This window comes from Staurois parvus, unplaced genomic scaffold (genome assembly GCF_062004578.1).
Source record: "Staurois parvus isolate SC_StPar_1 unplaced genomic scaffold, SC_StPar_1.0 ptg000018l, whole genome shotgun sequence".
NCBI lineage: Eukaryota > Metazoa > Chordata > Amphibia > Anura > Ranidae > Staurois > Staurois parvus.
This window is the reverse complement of record NW_028317814.1, coordinates 22,444,018-22,463,329: the sequence shown is the minus strand read 5'-3', so window position 1 is coordinate 22,463,329 and position 19,312 is coordinate 22,444,018. Positions and strand designations below refer to the sequence as shown.

Below are 19,312 nucleotides of genomic sequence, written 5' to 3'. Positions count from 1 at the left end.
AAAGGTACCTTCAAAGCAGAGCACCTAGTCAACAATTTTACATTTAGCAACTCTACTTTCATTTTTTTTTTAATTTCAGGACAATCAAATGTTTACACTTCATTTATGGCCAAGTACATCAGGGAAAATCCAATGGCTCTACCTGCTGACATTTTACCAACTGCCAACCACATGGACATCGATCGGAAAAGTGTTCATAGCTCATAGCTTAATACCACAGTAGCTGGGTTGTTGGTGGCAGGGGCGGACTGACCATTTGGAAACTCGGGCACTGCCCGAGGGCCCGGGGTCAGTAGGGGGCCCCATGAGATGCCCCTGGTACCTTTTTCATAGGTTTTTTGAGTTTGGGCAAGGACACAGGGGCCCCATGATCCCCTATTGCCCGGGGGCCCCATGAGCTGTCAGTCCGCCACTGGTTGGTGGTATGTTTTTTTTTTAATATTAGTCCCTAATAACCAGATACCTTCATGTTTTCTTAGTCTGTCAAAATGAACAGTTGGAAAAATAAGCAGTACAGGGCTCAATGTATGGAGGATGGGTGATTTCAGTTTTTCCTCTAATGATTACAGTAGAGCAGGGTTCCTCCAGAAGTTGCTAGGGTTCCATGATCAATGTTCAATTTCTGCCTCCCATTTCCCACTGACACCAACAATCTTTTTAGCTATCTGTAAGGGGGTTACTCTTCCTAATGTCCACAAGTGTAAGGAACATTCTTCCCACTGACCATCACAGTGATGCACCATGAGTTGTAGATATAGTCATTATTAGCAGGGGTTCCCTGAGATCGGAAAGTTATTTCAATGGTGTTGAAAAGGCTGAGAAAGGCTACAGTAGAACTATAGGCAAAAAAGACATAAACAATGCCATCTCTTACTAACAGTAACTCAGCTATTTTTTTTTTCCTGAGTCCCCTAATTCCCTGATTTTATTACCTGTTGATCCTGCCAATAGATAAGTTGATTTTGGACTTCCTGAAACAGGGTGACAACGTTGTCTGTTTGCAGTGAAATCACAACAGCTTTGTCACCCTGTGGACAGGGTAGTATTAGACAGACTTTAGGTAAGCAGAAAAACAACAAAAAGCTCAACTACAGTTAAGGTCACAGAAAATTATATGCCTATTCTCCAAAAATAATCCATACACATCCACTACTTAATGGTCCTGTAAACTTTTTTCTTGAAATTGTTTCTTAATGGAATTGACCTGCATGTAAATTTGGAGAAAAATAAAAGGTATGTGAGTTAAGTTATATATGTGAAGTCAATTGTCCTGGTACATCCAAACAAATGAGCGCTATTCTTGCTTATGTGAGCACACCAAAAAGCAGAATTTCATACAAACCTTGTGTTAGCCATACATGCATCAATTTTATGGATTTTTTTCACAAAAGTTTTTATTCACTTGAGTTAGATCAGCCCACCCAACACAGACATTCCAGTTTTTGTTAATTTATTTATTTCAGGCACTTATATAGCGCCGTCAATTTACGCAGCACTTTACATATATATTGTACATTATAAATGTGTAAGTTATCGAGCGCACCATATAAAGATGCTGATGCACAAAAAGGAACCACAAAACCTTTCGAAGAATATGACATAAAAATGGGGTGTGCAGCACTATACAAATAAAACACACTGTCACAAGTATAACAAAATATGACAAAAATAGAAAAAGTCCTATAAACTGAATGATAAACAGTCCAAGGTAATATGATATCAGTCCAAAAAGGTATATTCCAGTGATATTCCAGCATCCTAACATGAAGGTGTAGAAAAATTGCCCACTCACCGGAAGTGCAATTTAATGTGCACATAGAAATTCCATGAAGCCGGAGGTCCCGTGAAGGTATAGCCTGATGATAAAGGTGCCCTCTGGTGGTAAATGGGGTGACGGCTGCCAGAGATGATGATCTGGACCTATATCCCAAATTCTTCTGCCTGGGTGGACTCCTAGAATGCTGGGCTATACAAATATAGTGTGAATGAGCTCTTTGAATGCACTGACCAGTGGATAAAAATGATGGCCACCGGACCTCCTGATCCAGTGGCGTAACGTCAAGGCGTGCAGAGGCTCCTCCTACTCATTCACACTATATTTGTATAGCCCAGCATTCCAGGAGTCCGCCCAGGCAGAAGAATTTGGGATATAGGTCCAGATCATCATCTCTGGCAGCCGTCACCCCACTTACCACCAGAGGGCACCTTTATCATCAGGCTATACCTTCACGGGACCTCCGGCTTCATGGAATTTCTATGTGCACATTAAATTGCACTTCCGGTGAGTGGGCAATTTTTCTACACCTTCATGTTAGGATGCTGGAATATACCCATTTGGATTGAAGTCATTTATACTCCATCACTGGAATATACCTTTTTGGACTGATATCATATTACCTTGGACTGTTTATCATTTAGTTTATAGGACTTTTTCTATTTTTGTCATATTTTGTTATACTGGTGACAGTGTGTTTTATTTGTATAGCGCTGCACACCCCATTTTTATGTCATATATTGTACATTCACATCAGTCCCTAACCCTCAAGGGACGTACAATCTAAGGTATAAATGCTCAATAATTACACCAGTTTCTTATTTATTCGAGGAGAGATCCCTGCACTGGGGTTCCTGGCTCTGCACTCCTGCTGTTGTCACACTAAGGAGGCTTTTTTTTAACTTCATATAACTGAGAACATGACAGGAGGAGCTGGGACACAAAACGTGATGAGGAACACCCAGGTGGACAGGAGATGGACATTACGACAGGAAGATCTCAGTTGGAGTATCCATGGCATACTGTATAAAAAGCAAGGGGTTGATCCCCATCACAGAAGACTGCCACTCATGGGGTTAACTGTGCATGGCCAAAAAAAAAAAAAAAGTTAATATGTATCAGAGGTCTAATACCACTGAAAACTAACCAACATTTTCAGATCTTTCCTTTCACTTGTATTTATATTTAAATAAAAAACAAAAATATGTGATCACACAGGTCCCTTTTCCTTAGGTGTGATACAAGATGGAAAATGTTGCAGAAATGAATATTCAGATTGAAACGTGTGTGTGGGCACCATTAGTCAGACCACACACACAGAAATCTGGTTACACAAAATTGTTTTTATTGCATGACAATTTCTCTTGTTACATAGAAAACATAAATATTTCTTTGAATCCCAATTTCTGTAGTACTCAGCTTTAGGTTAATCTAGTACTCAGCTTTTCTCTCGCACTCAGCTTTAAGTTATTATGTACGTATATGAAAAAAACACAGAATGCAGTGTAGCCCACAGCAGCCATTCTCAACCGGGTTTCCATGGCTGATTGACATCCCATTCAATTGTGACTGCCAACGCTACTTGGCAAAGTCGGCATCATGACGCAATTATCTTTTCTGGCTTCATGTATAGATGGCATTGTGACCATCACTGTAAGGGATGTATGCTTCCTACTGGCCACCAACATAAGAGGCATTTCACTGTTGACCCCATATGAATTGGCTTTAGTAAGTGTTCACTGAGATCTGAAAGTTCTTTTAGGGTTTCATATGGGGAAAAAAGGTTGAGAAAGGCTGGTCTACAGAAGTGTCCAGGAACTGGCTGTACTGTCTCAAGGAGTGAGTTAAAGGCACTAAAAACCTTGGGTTGAATGTCATTCAACAGTTTGATGGTGGTGTGACTATGGAGAATGTGAATATTAAGCTGACAGCTTGTGCACACAGCAGGATTGGCTCCTTAAGAATGCCCTGAACGACGAAACGCGCCAGTATGGAGCCTGTGCTGACATTATTATGCTGCCTGGACTAGTGGCAGCTGAGTTTTCTGTACAAAGCGATCTTGCACATTCTGTTTGTGAGTAGCTTTATGCTATACATCTCATTAAACTCAGCCGTGTTATGCTATGAGATTTGTGTTTTCTTTGCAGCATACTGACAGATTTTCAATCTGCCTATAATTTTGAGGTCTTAACTAATGGTGGGAGTATAACAGTGGTGGTCAGGGTGGACTGACCATTTGGGAACTTGGGCACTGCCCAAGGGCCCGGGATCATTAGGGGCCCCATGAGATGCCCCTGGTACCTTTTTCATAGGCTTTTTTGGGTGTGGTTTGAGTTTGAGCGAGGACACAGGGGCCCCATGATCCCCTATTTCCCGGGGGCCCCATGAGTTGTCAGTCTGCCCCTGGTGGTGGTGGAACTCACGTGGTCGAGCATGAGGGTTGAGTTTTTTTTTAGGCACAGTTTGGTTGATGGACTTGAACATGGACTTTTGTTGGTTTTTCATGGCTTTTTTTTGTTTTATATTGAGTTTAAACAGACAGCGCAACAAATTATTATTATTATTATACAGGATTTATATATTATTATTATTATACAGGATTTATATTATTATTATTATACAGGATTTATATATTATTATTATTATACAGGATTTATATTATTATTATACAGGATTTATATATTATTATTATTATTATTATACAGGATTTATATTATTATTATACAGGATTTATATATTATTATTATACAGGATTTATATTATTATTATACAGGATTTATATATTATTATTATTATACAGGATTTATATATTATTATTATTATACAGTATTTATATATTATTATTATACAGGATTTATATATTATTATTATTATACAGGATTTATATATTATTATTATTATACAGGATTTATATAGCGCCAACAGTTTGCTCAGCGCTTTACAATATAACGGGAGACAATACAGCAACAATACAGTTCAATACAAGAGGGATTTGAGGGCCCTGCTCCTTGGAGCTTACAATCTAGGAGGGATACGTGGTATATAGGATTTACAGAATTGTGATTGGGATACGTCAATGTAGAATAAAAGCATCACACCAAAATATTCAAATCCAAAAGATAGGTTTCTTCCAAACATATATTATATATGAAATCCAACGTGTTTCGGGGCTATACGTTTCAGAGTATTGACCCTGAAATGCATTGGAGTTTTTATATAATTTATGTTTGTAATAAATCTATCTTTTGGACTGACTTATTACATTGTGGAAATTCATTTCTAGATTCACCTGGCTGTACTGTCTGGCAGGAATGTCTGGATCACAAATTCTGGTTATACACATCAACAAATTATTTCACATATAAGAGCTTCAATTATATATTTGGTTGTATGCTGGAAGTCCAACTTTAAAAATTCAAATTAAGCACAGATCCACTTCATATCACATAATTAAGAAAATACTTTAGTAGACAGCAGCTGGCATTGTGAATGGCCACTTAGGTGGGAGATGCTTGGAACACAGACTGGCCATCAGAAAAGGCAGACGTGTACTGCTGGTTGCTCACATCAATGAAATGCTACAGGTAGCTCAGATCCAGGGGCGGACTGACCATTTGGAAACTTGGGCACTGCCCGAGGGCCCGGGGTCAGTAGGGGGCCCCATGAGATGCCCCTGGTACCTTTTTCACAGGCTTTTTTTAGTTTGGGCAAGGACACAGGGGCCCCATGATCCCCTATTGCCCGGGGGCCCCATGAGTTGTCAGTTCGCCCCTGCTCAGATCATAGAAGTAGATGCGGCATGTTCTCTATTGATGGCTTGGTAAACCATATCAGTGGAAGGATAGTCTTTTGTGTTTGTTTCGGTCTCCTCCAGGTACTCCGGTTTCCTCCCACACTCCAAAGACATGGTGGTAGGTTAATCAGCTCCTATCTAAAAGTGTCCCCGGTATATGTGTAGATACAGTACGTGACATAGAGACCTTATATTGTAAGCTCTTTGAGGGCAGGGACTGATGTGAATGCACAGTATGTAAAGCACTGCATAAATTATAATAAATAAATAAAATACAAAGTCCAACATGTTCTCTTGGCATTCTACATTGTGTAGTTTTAGCCTTTTGCATTTACAAAACCCAAGTTAATTTTTTTCAGGTTAAACGCTAAACCCAATCATTACAGCATCAGATAAACTTATCAGATGAATGTAATTTCAAAGGACATGCAGCCATCACGGGAGTACACATTGACGGGAAGTGGCTGCATAGAGGCTGCAAGAGATCAGCAGCAACAGGATGCAAAAAAAACGTGAAAACAGTGTTTACTAAAACTGAAGAGTGCAAAATCTGGGGCAGCTGAGCATAGAAACCAATCAGCTTCTAGTTTTCTCTGTCAAAGCTTAATTGAATAAGCTGAAGTTAGAAGTTGAAAGGCTACTATACACCGCTGCTCCAGATTTTGCATTCCCTAGCTTTAGTAAATCAACCCGGTATTTGCTTTTTTAAAAAGTGGCAATTGTGTATGATAAATAGTGGGTGGTTTACTAAAGACAAAGAGGCTGTTTACATTGCAAAGGAATTTTCTCACTTTGCAAGGGAACTTACACTGTGCAAAGGTACTTTCCCTTAGTCTAGGTCAGAGTTTCTCAACCTTTTTTCAATCAAGGCATCCTTTAAAATTATGGACAGTCCCGAGGCACCCTATAAAATTATGGACAGTCCCGAGGCACCCTTTAAAATTATGGACAGTCCCGCGGCACCCTTTAAAATTATGGACAGTCTTGAAGCACCCCATTCTAAAATGGGGTGCCTCCAGACTGTCCATAATTTTAAAAGGGCACTCCATTCTAAAATGTGAAAAACTATTCTAATAGTTTTCTATAATGCTGCAACATCCACACATGTAGGACGCCCAACATCAGAGGGGATTTATTCTTCCAAAGCAAATACACTTTTGCATACTGGTACTGACTAGTATTCCATTGTTTCTCTTCTCCCTCAGTTTTTCTCAATCACTGAGCTAATGTGACCTCAGCACTGATGGAGAGGGGCAGGGGAGGGTCAACCAAGGATGCTGTGCAGGCAACTGACATCCTCCTTATCAATGGATGATGTCTTTGGTTGCCAGGACGCTGGCGGCTAGAAGGTCGTAATGGTGCACAATGAAAACCTGTGGCTTTGTGTAACTAAAAGGCAGGCTTGTTCCATCTGTTGGCTTGTATACATGTTTGGGCAATTTTTAGACATTTTGCCAAGGCACCCCTGAAGAAACTTCAATGCACCCCAGGGTGCCTGGGCACCCTGGTTGAGAAAGCCTGGTCTAGTGAATGAGATGAAGCTCTGCTGACTTCCATCTTCCAATCACATGCAAAATAAAAGCCCTGTTTTTTTAATTTCCTTGCACACGACTGGGTATCCTTTTCAAAACGGATTTTTGTCATGGGCAGCACAGTGGCTAAACGGTTAGCACATTCGCCTGGCAGTACTAGGGTCACTGGTTCGAATCCCAACCCTGGCACCACCTGCCTGGAGTTTGAATGTTCTCCCTGTGACTGCATGGGTTTTCACCAGGAACTCTGGTTTCCTCCCACACTCCAAAGACATGCTGGTAGGTTAACTGGCTCCTGTCAGGGGTGGACTGACCATTTGGAAACTTGGACACTGCCTGAGGGCCTGGGGTCAGTAGGGGGCCCCATGAGATGCCCCTGGTACCCTTTCCATAGGCTTGTTTGGGCAAGGACACAGGAGCCCCATGAGTTGTCAATCTGCCCCTGGCTCCTGTCAAAATTGTCCCTAGTATGTGTATGTATGAATGTGAGTTAGGGACTTTAGATTGTACACCCCTTGAGGGTTAGGGACTGATGTGAATGTACAATAAATACGTAAAGTTCTGCGTAAATTGACGGCGCTATATAAGTACCTGAAATAAATCAATAAATTTTCACCGTATTCACTGAGCTAAGGGAAAATTCCCTTGCAAACTGGACAGCCTATTTCCCATCCAGGGGCGGACTGACCATTTGGAAACTCGGGCACTGCCCGAGGGCCCGGGGTCAGTAGGGGGCCCCATGAGATGCCCCTGGTACCTTTTTCATAGGCTTTTTTGAGTTTGGGCAAGGACACGGGCCCCATGATCCCCAATTGCCCGGGGGCCCCATGAGTTGTCAGTCCGCCCCTGTTCCCATCATTAAGTCAACCACACTGTTTTGGAATACTGCATATAACTCGGTTTAGGGTTTTAAATCTAATTTAATTGTACCAAAAAGAAAGGAACAGAGCATATAAATGATAGATGTAGGCTAAACATTTTTAAAAACTGTAAAAATACTCCAAAGACATGCTGGTAGGTTAATTGGCTCCTGTCTAAATTGTCCCCAGTATGTGTATGTATGAATGTGAGTTAGGGACCTTAGATTGTACGCCCCTTGAGGGTTAGGGACTGATGTGAATGTACAATATATATGTAAAGTTCTGCGTAAATTGATGGTGCTATATAAGTACCTGAAATAAACATGTAAAAAAGAAGAAGAAAAAAAAAAGAAAATGCTACCAGTTAAAAAAAATGACTGCTCCATTAATTGTACCTGGAATAGCAAAATGCCAAAACCACAGAAAAAGGATGTCAGTCTGGGAGGTGAGACGCATACAACAGCAGAGGGGTTAGTAAAAACATTTGAAATGGTTATTCTCTTCATCAGCAGTGTCTGACACACGCACGCACACACACACACACTTGCTGGGACCCCCTCCTTTCACACCGGAGAGCCTCGGAAGGAGTGATACTTAGTAGTGGGAGGGGGAGGAATAGGCAAAGCAAAGTGTATTGCCTTGAAGTGGTAGTGAGAGGAAGCACAGTGCTATGTAGCACATCTTAGGCTGCTCTGCACAACCCAGCATCTACTGGTCTGAACCTCTCATCCCCTACAAGGAATTCCTACAACTGGCCAACCACCTTGATTTTAGCCAATTTTTCTTTATATATTTTCTTCCTTTTCTCTTATTTTACTTCTACTTTGTTCTCTGCACCTTCTATCCCCCTCTACTCTCTCCTCTTTACCCTGTCAAGCCTGCAACCTTGCCGGGAGAATTTCAGCTGATGAAAACCTAGGAGGATTTTTTGGGGACTTTAGTTGAAAAACGTTGCATCTCCCAGTGGAAAAGCCAAGGACCGCGATGTGCGGCTACTAGCCCCCACGTTGGAAGCAGAGGCTTTGATTTCCAGAGGATAGCCACCGTCTTCACTTTTAAGTAAGTGCTTTTCTATATCATTCCCGCACACTTGTCATCCATGCCTGGAAAGAGAAAGTAGTAGACACCGGGGGGTTGACTTGTCCTGATGAATTCCTGATTCTCTATTAAAAATAATTTGCAGAACTTCTTTGTAAAAGAAAATTGTTTGCAGGACTCGCTCAACCTAATTTTTTTTTTTTTTTAGTAAAAATTTTCCATAACGAAATTTAATTTATTCTGAGACAAACTTGGAACATTGTCTATTTTTTCCAGCCATGCAGTAAAAGGTGTCTAGAGATGGGGTCTTAATGCCATGCCATGTACTGATGCGTTTTCCGAAAACAGCAATGTCCAGCCAATATAAACAGAAATATGTATAAATTTTATTGATACGTGTTATTTGAAATTATGATCAATTTGCTAAAGCCATGCATCGGTATTGTCCTGTATTAGTTATCTTAATGTAACCTTTTTAACCACCTTTAAATTTCAATAAAACAGTGCGGATAGCAATGTCGGCATGCAAAACATAGTAATCTATAGTCAGATGGGTGAAAGCTGAATTCTGATTGGTTGTCATGGGTTAATACACCCCGTATATTTCTCTGTGCCTGAAACCCACATATGTTCATTCGATTATTGCCAGTTTCGGGATTGTAGAATGAAAAACCCAACACCTGAATAAAACAAGGCAAGGATCATTTGAATCCTTGCAAAGGAACATTCGAATTCTTACTAATCTGCTCAGCTTGGAAGTTAAAGGGATGATTTACAATAAAGGGTTTAAAAAAAAAAAAAAAAAAAGCCTATTCATCAGCATAAAGGAATAGGCTGACAGAAATGAGTTGTAAAGGATTTATTGTGTTAAGCACTTGTGGTTTTACCTGTTAAGAGATTCGGGCTTGGGAACTGGTAATCAAGTCAAACCATTGCAGCACCTATTTAACACAACCAGTCTGCTGTTAATAGGGGTTATACTGGAAAACCCCTTAAATGGAAATTTGAGCAATAACGGCTATTTCTAACACACTACAGTGAACATTTTTTATTAAAATAAGTTCCTCTTAGCAGCCAGATGTGGTGGAAAAAGCCATTATATATATATATATATATATATATATATATATATACATATAATGACAAGGCAGAATGATGTTTATGAAATCTTTTATCTTGGGCGGCCTACATGTTCAGCGTAAGACTAGCTGGTATAGCAGTAAATCACAAATTGTCCTAAATCGTTTCCTTGAATTTCATATTCATATTTGAAGAAGTAAGTTTTGCACGATGGTGGTGGCTTAAGGGCAGAATTAATATAATGAAAGTATTGCATAAACCATGACTGTTACAATAATTATCTGAACACATAACCACTTTCTTAATACATACAATACCAAAATGCCCCATTAGCGTGTTTCCGTTTGGAAAGGCCCAACAGTATGAGTAGCTACATTTTAAGAATTTATTTTGGCTTTGCAACATTATGCTGCCTCCATTGTTTTATTATATAGGCGCTGTTAGTATTTCTGAACACCTATCTATGTTTTTTTTTCTTTTTTAACTTATTCCAGTTATAGGACACCCTACAAGATACTATACACACACCATCCACATTCCATAATGATGGCAAATTGTACAAATTAGATATTTTTAGATCTGAAAATTGACCATTGTAGTCTACATTTATATGCTACTTGACTTAAATATGCATTTGTTTTACACTTAGTAATTCACTGCTCTACCACTGGTTTGCATTGTCCAAGTATCTCATTGACCAGTTTCATTTCACGCTTCAAAGCAATTGTTACTTGTTAACAAAGCTGACAATCTAAATCTCTGGAATATGTATCCTTCATATGTGACTATGTGTAAATTTTAGATTATACATAAAATCAAATATTTTACAATCACCAAGTACTTAGCTTCATTTAATTAGGTAAAAAGATCTTAAATACCATACATTTAGGACTATATTGGCAGTTGCATGTCCGAGTGTGGAACCGCTTATCTCGGCATGAAAAACATACATACAGCCATCTCTTGGAAATTGGATGTATGTCTACAGGGTTGCCTTGTAATTTCACAGATGGTGAACACTATTGCTCAATAGTATGGGCTACAATGCATGGGTGGTTTCAGCCTCATGATGCTAAGTGCTTTAACCACTTGTTGGCAAACGCCTCATAGACAGAACAGCCAAGCAATTGCCAGCAAGTGGTTAAATCGCTCTGACTTGGAATTAAAGGCATCCATGTAGTGTAAGGTGACCAATGACAGTCCCTGAATAATGGGCAACCAGAGATCTGTTTGTCCTTGAAATACATCACTGCGCTTTGGAACTTGCTGCAATTTTCTTACCTGCTCAGCCAATAGGTATATTCCATTGTATCACTTTGGTCTTTACCTATCAGTGAATTATTGATTTTCCTTTTTACCCAGAAAAGGCATCAACCAACACCCATATACACAGCTGCCTTTCTAAACCTTTTTATCCCAGAGAAACCCTTGAAATAATTTTCAAATCTTGGGGAACAGCAGCTAAAACTAATTAATTGGGGGTCATTAGGAAGAAGGTCCCTTATATTGGTGGCCAATGGGAAGAATGTCCCTTACATTGGTGGTCAGTGGGAAGAATGCTCTGCGTTTTGAATGCTCCACTACCAGTGAAATATTGATTCTCCTTTTTACCCAGAAAAGGCATCAACCAACACCCATATACACAGCTGCCTTTTTAAACCTTTTTATCCCAGAGAAACCCTTGAAATAATTTTCAAATCTCGGGGAACACCAGCTAAAACTAATTAATTGGGGGTCATTAGGAAGAAGGTCCCTTATATTGGTGGCCAATGGGAAGAATGTCCCTTACATTGATGGTCAGTGGAAAGAATGCTCCGCTTACGGACAGCTAAAAAGATCATAGGCGTCATGCCACTGGCTCTGCCAAGTGGTGTTTGACCCGGAATTTTGTAGGCACCACCATCAGATGTGAGGTCAGTCAGAAATAGCATAAGGAACCCTTAGAGGAACCCTGGAGGAACCCTGGCTGGTATACAGATTTTCCAGTAAGCTTGAAAATGTCTCATAATCTCTTAGGGAAGCCTGGCCCTCACCAAAACAGGGAACATTGTTTGCAAAGATCAGGCCACCTTAAGCCCTTTATCTATGAAAAGAGCTGCAATGTAGCTATGTAAAATCCAAATTGTAATCATATAATCAACAATTCAATAAGACTTTAATATTTTAGAATAGGTGTGCTCTATAGACTGTTCTCTTTTTTCAAGCTTGAAAACTATTTTTAAAAAATGACACCAACCTTTTCTAAATCATACCAAATAAAACAAATCGGCCTCATTAGACCCAACTCTGTGAAGTCTCAAATAAGAAATATTGTGTGCAGCCCAATCATAATCTTCATATTCAAATTTTTATGATGCCAACTGTGAATTGCCATCATAGGATCAAATCTGATGGTAGTTGAGTAATGAAGGGAATTGTATCAGTTTTAGAAATAAGGACCAATAAGGTTGATGAACAAAAATTACAGCTGACAGCAGTAGCAAATACGATTTGTGCTTTTGATTTTGTAACTGGATAAATTACAGTAGGAATTGATCAAGAGTGATCAGACTAGCTCTAGTTTTCCTATAGCAGCCCATTCTATTTACTTACTAATTCACTAAATGTGAAATACGGTCACATAGTAAATATCACCTGCGGAAAATGGAAATACTTGTACTCTCTTACTTGTAGCACCTCATATGTAAAGAGCATTTCACAATTACTCTTTTAAAATGTAAAACTTGAAGCTGCCTGAGACCTAAAAAATGGAATTCCATATTTATATCCGCCATTGGGAAACTTTAATCCCCCAGGTGTTATACGACTTTGTAGAATGCATGGAGGATGCTGTGATTTGTACTTCAGCATAGATTGGGGAAACATATACTAAACTGAGGGTTAATCTGCTCAAAACAAAGGGGCTGATTTACTAAATTTTCCCTGCAGCCTGCATGCACTTCAAATACTAAATTAGGTGAAAGAAATTAGAATCATTTACAATTTAATTTAGAATGTTTCTCCAGAATATGATTGGGTATTTAATCTGGGAAGACCCAAGGGTGAGCATTACTATATCGTTCCTAAATCCGGCCAGCGATTGGGGATTTGAGCTGGACAGAGTAAAAGGTGAACGTTACTTTGTCATCCCCAATCGGACTGTAGAGCATAGTTTCTCCAATAGAGGGAGCTGTGCCCCAGCTGCTGTTCCAGTGCTTAGTCTTCTGAATATACTTTCTAGTAGATAATTCAGATAAATTCTGAAATTTGAATGGGATTTTTTTGGATTTTAATGTATTTTATTTCTGAAAGGAAACATCAAGGCTAAATGTTCTACTTTGAAGGTCTTTTGGGGTCAGGACTGCATACACTTATTTTTTTCTTTTTTTGGTAGGTTTTCTCTATTGTTTCGAAGGTGGGGAGACAAAACATTTTTGCAATGCGAAATCACAGTAATGTAGACGTTTATATAACATAAACCCAATTAATAAGCAGAAATAAGCTAACCTTGTTTGACATTTTGAGCCATTTTATAAGAATCAGGTCCCTGGATTCAATATATGAAATACGTAAGGCTGATAGGGACTTTAAGGCAAACAGTTAGATACACAGAAATACATATAGAGAACCAGTTCTACATGCCAGTGGAATTTTTATTTCTGTCCATCCAGATTAAACAGCTCTGACACACAGCACAGCTCTGGTCTGGCAGGGCAGAAGATCAGAATGTTCTCTGATGTTGTTAGGTTACACTTATAGGTCTTGTCCCTCCACCAGTCTTTGATTGGACAGTTAAAGAAGAAGCAGCACACCGATGAGCTCATCCCTGTCCCACTCTGATGTATCCTCCTTCCTATCAGCATGTTCCTTGTTAGCACATGAGCATTACAGCACAACTGATTGGCTCCTTGTGCTGCTTCTCTCTCTCCAAGTCTGAGATCTTCTGTACAGAGACTGCAAGAGGCTGATACTAAGTCAACTTCAAGTATTTACACTGCTTTCATTAAAAACATATTTAATGATGTATTTGTGAATACTGAGCTGTATTAATTATACTTTTTGTATCTGCCTGGAGCTCAGTTTTAAAAAAAACCCATCATGTCTCCATTTTAAGTATTCCCCTTTTGAGAAACTGCAACCTCATTCAAGACTTCCACACCTGAACCAGGAGCCCTTTCATCCCCATATACACATTGAGAATATTGGGCAATATTTTTTTTGTATGCTAGTCTCATAGCGAATTTGAAGAGGTTACTAAAGTTACGAAAATTCACGTAAATCAGAATAAAAATCCGGAAGTGATATATTGTATTTGTATTGTATTTTCGGCTGAAAACTGTACTGGTTAAATGAAAATCGCATAATCTTGGTATCGTTCGTCAAAAATTTTCGTGCTTGTCCATTTGAGTAATTTTGGATGATTGCTGTGTACTAACGATCAGATTATTGTACGATCGCATTTTTCATACGAATTTCTGATTGTGTGTACAGGGCTTTAGACTGTCATACAATACTTAATGACATTAACACTCCCATTGTAAATGCAAACATTCAGGGGGCTCAGACTAGTATTTAAACAATTTCGTAATAGAAAACTGCAGGGCTACATAAGCAGACCATACATGTTTTTCCATTCAGCCTGCAAAAAAAGAAATAAAAAAAAATTCTTCCATCCACACTTTACAGTATGGTTAACTGAATCTCCTGCCAGCTGTTGAAATACCCGGACAATGGCTGCATCTGATTAGACCAGGGGAGGACTGACCATTTGGGGGCCCCATGAGATGCCCCTGGTACCTTTTTCATAGGCTTTTTTGAGTTTGGGTAAGGACACAGGGGGCCCCATGATCCCCTATTGCCCGGGGGGCCCATGAGTTGTCAGTCTGCCTCTGGATTAGACTGAAGTGTTCAACTGACCTTTGTCGAACGAAGCAGGGCTGGCCACCCACAGAGCAAATTCATCCACAGGAATTGGATGAAATTTGCAAACTGTATGGCCAACTGGATTTATTTCCTACAAAGAACAATATGTAACCTGCCTGTTAAAGTAAACCAGTCATTCAGACTGAGAATATTATACAAAATTCAGTATGTAAGCAGAGGTAGCAGTGAGTACCAAAATTCCAGATTTTAAGTACATACAAAGACATGGCATAAAATGGTATACTTGACTATTCCTATTAAAGCTGGCGTTAGCCCCTTTACATTTCTACCTTTTATTCCCTCCAAATGAACAGCCTTATAAACCTAGAGGGGGGCTTCATAGATAGCTGGGTTGGGGAAAATGGTTCTGACATGTAGCCATGACTGAAACTTAGGCTGGCCATATATTATACAATTATCTTCCAATTTTCTGCCCAATTTCCTTTAGATTTACCTTCAACTGTGTAGTGCAAGGGCCTGCCTAATTGGATACAACTGAAAGTGTTGTTTTGGTTTGTCCTCCTATTATATGGTTTTTGTTAAATCTAAACCAAAAACCTCCAGATAATTGTATAATGTATGGCCAGCCTAACTGTGTTAATGCATTTTTATTATCATATTCTTAAGCTGGCCAAAGATGGATCGAAATTCAGTGAGTTCAGCATGGACCAGCCAGATTTCCATCCATCTATGGCCAGGGGCAGACTGACCATTTGGAAACTCAGGCACTGCCCGAGGGCCCAGGGTCAGTAGGGGGCCCCATGAGATGCCCCTGGTACCTTTTTCATAGGCTTTTTTAAGTTTGGGCAAGGACACAGGGGCCCCATGATCCCCTATTGCCCGGGGGCCCCATGACTTGTCAGTCCGCCCCTGTCTATGGCTATCCCTGTTCAATAGAAGTGGATCTAACGATAGACTTTTAATGAAAGGGATGCTGGAAATGTTTCACTTAAAATGAGACAATCGGCTTCAGCACTGATGAGTGTATGCTGACATCAGAGCAGTTCCCGTTGTCAGAATGCACTACCACAGCAGGGGAGATTTCTCCATCCACCGTGCTTGTGTGGATGGAGAAATCCATTTATTTTAGATCCATCTATGGCCAGCCTGGGTCTGAAATGTCCAAGTTTATAACACATTTACTTTAACCACTTCAAGTCTAGACACTTTCACCCCCTTCCTGCCCAGGCCAGTTTTCAGTGCTATCACACTTTGAATGACAATTGCGCGGTCATGCAACACTGTACCCATATTAATTTTTTAGCATTTTTTTGAGAGAGATAAAAAATTTATTTTGGTGGTATTTATTCACCACTGGGAGTTTTATTTTTTTGCTATATAAATTTAAAAAAAAAGTGTTTTTCTTATAAAATTTTGCAAATAAATAATATTTCTTCATAAATCTTGTCCAAAATGTATTCATCTATCTTTCAGTAAAAAAAACCCCTCAAATTAGTTTATAACCAAAAATTATAATTTTTCAAAACTTTTTTTACATTTTAATTTTATTTTTTTTTATATTATTATTTATGGTTTTTTTTAACATACTGCCACCCTAGCAGTACAGTGACACCATAGTAACACTGTACTACTTGTGGGGGGTGATAAAGACTTTTCTTTCTTTTTTTACACTGATTGCTTTTACACCCATAAAGGCTGTAAAAGCAATAATTTCTCTTTCTCTCTGGCTGCATTCCTGTAGCCATTGAGAAATACTGTGAGAGCTGTGATTGGTCACAGCTTATCACATGGTACAAGGCTGTTGTGAATAGTCCTGTACCATGTGACCTCTGTGATCATTCACAGATTTCACACGTAGTAAGCAATGATGTCAGAAGTGACATCTTGTTTACTACTGTTCATGTGATCATTGATTGGCCAATCAGTGATGACATGAATCGGGACCTCACACAGAGGTCCTGCACAGCGATCGGTGTTCTGCGTCCAGAGGAAACAGTCGGCACAGGCAATGGATGCGGGGGACATTTAGAAACATCCACCCGCATCGGCAGCGCTCCTGTCCGGCCATTTATCTACATGGGCCGGACGGGAAGTGGTTAAAATAACTCTGTCACTGAAAAAAACATAAAACTGCTCTCAGGTGTAAAGTTTATCCTGAATCCTGAGCCGTTCTGATTAGCTAAGCTCCCACCCCCTTCCTACAGGTCCATCACCATTGTAAGCTTCCCCAGTGACCAGCAACAGAATACAGGAAGCTGGAGCTATGCCCTTCAAAGCAGTCTAGGATTTGGCCATAATGGTAGGGTTTTAGATGGTGCTGTGGCAGGGCTGCTATTAGAAACCACGGGGCCCCATACAGCCAACCAGACACCGCCCCCCCCCCCCAAAAAAAAAAAAAACAACAAAAAACACAGTTTACTATGCTTCAGTTATGATTGAACACAGTGACTGATCGGTACCGATCAGTCATTGTGTACATTCAGGAAAGGAAGGGTAACATATTTACTGGACACTTCCCCCACCCTCCATCCTGAAGGATCCTATTGTGTGCTTGCAGCTGCCAGTGGAAAGGAGAGGTGGGTAGCCAACAGCACTGCGGGGGTGGGGGCACACAGGGGAGCCTGGGCAGCAGGGGAATGGTATGGTGCACAGGGGTGCACGCGCGTCCTCTGCACGGAAATACAAAATCACGTATATATACGTGATTTTGCGCAGCACTGCCACCCTGTAGCAGTAGTCCTGCTATAGGGCAGCACAGTGGCTAAATGGTTAGCACTTCTGCCTGGCAGTACTAGGGTTGTTGGTTTGAATCCCAGCACCATCTGCCTGGAGTTTGCATGTTCTCCCTGTGACTGCATGGGTTTCCTCCAGGTACTCCAGTTTCCTCCCACACTCCAAAGACATGCTGGTAGGTTAATTGGATCCTGTCTAAATTGCCCCTAGTATGTGTATGTAGGAATGAATGTGCATTAGGGACTTTAGATTGTACGCCCCTTGAGGGTTAGGGACCAATGTGAATGTATAATATATATGTAAAGTGCTGCGTAAATTGACGGCGCTATATAAGTACCTGAAATAAATAAATATAGGTCAGTCAGGAAGCGGTTAAAGAGGATCTTCAGTCTTTAGAAAAAGAAATGAAAGTCAACAGCTGCAAATATTTCAACCGCTGACTTCTAATAAAGGGACACTTACTTGTTTAGGGATGTAACGCTGTCCTCACCCCCGGCCAGTTCTTTGCTGGTCTTTGGGTCCCTGGCACCGGCATACTTACTGTGGGAAGCCCACTGTGACTCTGTGGCTTCAGAGACAGTTTCTCAATGTGCACGCGCAAGTCATGCTGCGCTTTGTGAATGGTCCCGCACAGGGGCGGACTGACAACTCATGGGGCCCCCGGGCAATATGGGATCATGGGGCCCCTGTGTCCTTGCCCAAATTCAAAAAAGCCTATGAAAAGGGTACCAGGGGCATTTCATGGGGACCCCCGGCCCTTGGGAAGTGCCCAAGCTTCCAAATGGTCAGTCCGCCCCTGGTCCCGCAGTCTCCTGGGACCTGTGATGAGGTTGTGGACGGAGAGTGGGGGAGAACAAAGGAGTGGGAATGGGTACCTGCCAAAACTAGGTACCTGCCCCCCCTTCAAAGAAATAAACTGCCATTAATGTTGGGGGTGGGGGATACCCAAAAGCGGAACTTGCCATTTAAGGTGAAGTTGCGCTTTAAAGCCCATACAAAGCAAGCATTAAACTGGCATCTGACATCCTTGAAAAGGCACACATGTCCAGGACGAGCAGCCGGGTGGATGTGACTGGCAGGCCAATCCTATATGCATGCGGTGGAGTCAACCTCATGTTTGTAATACCTGGGAGGCCAATGTGTTTATTAATGGTTTTATCACAGGAGGAAATGTTATTTCAGTTGGACTTCAATAGAGAGGCTATCATTGTAAAGTGAGCTCACATAGACTGCACCACTGATACGCCCAGCAGGATTCCTAATCGGCAGTTTATACTGCAGTGAATAATGGCACAGCACTGAGCTTTGTACTTCCCAAGTAAAAAGATTCAGAATATAGAGTTAAATATTCAGCCCGACTATAGAACCTGCAGTTTTCTGTAGCTAGTCTCAGCAGACAGCTAAAACATCATTGTAGGACGCAGCCAATACATAGTTCTATCACTGATATAGAGGCACCACATCATTCACATCACAGCTTACTGACATACAAGATGCTAAAATCGTCTGTATACACAAGGGGCCCCACGCTATGTCCCAAAAGATATGCAAACTAAAGTACTTAAAGCTGGACTCAAACAGCTAAAGACACTGTACTTCTATCCATCCAGTCCTTAGATTTACACAGCACCGCCACACA

General features: G+C 40.6%; 1 protein-coding gene across 2 annotated transcripts in view; it reads left to right on the top strand.

Moving 5' to 3' along the window:
• The first annotated feature begins 8,526 nt into the window (after positions 1-8,526).
• NTN3 (netrin 3) overlaps positions 8,527-19,312 on the top strand; it is a 184,920-nt gene continuing 174,134 nt past the window's right edge. The window contains exon 1 of one of the 2 annotated variants that reach the window (XM_089683022.1): positions 8,527-9,018. The gene's annotated coding sequence lies outside the window, so the exon portion shown is untranslated. The remainder of the gene's footprint in view (positions 9,019-19,312) is intronic. The other variant, XM_089683015.1, reaches the window with a different exon arrangement.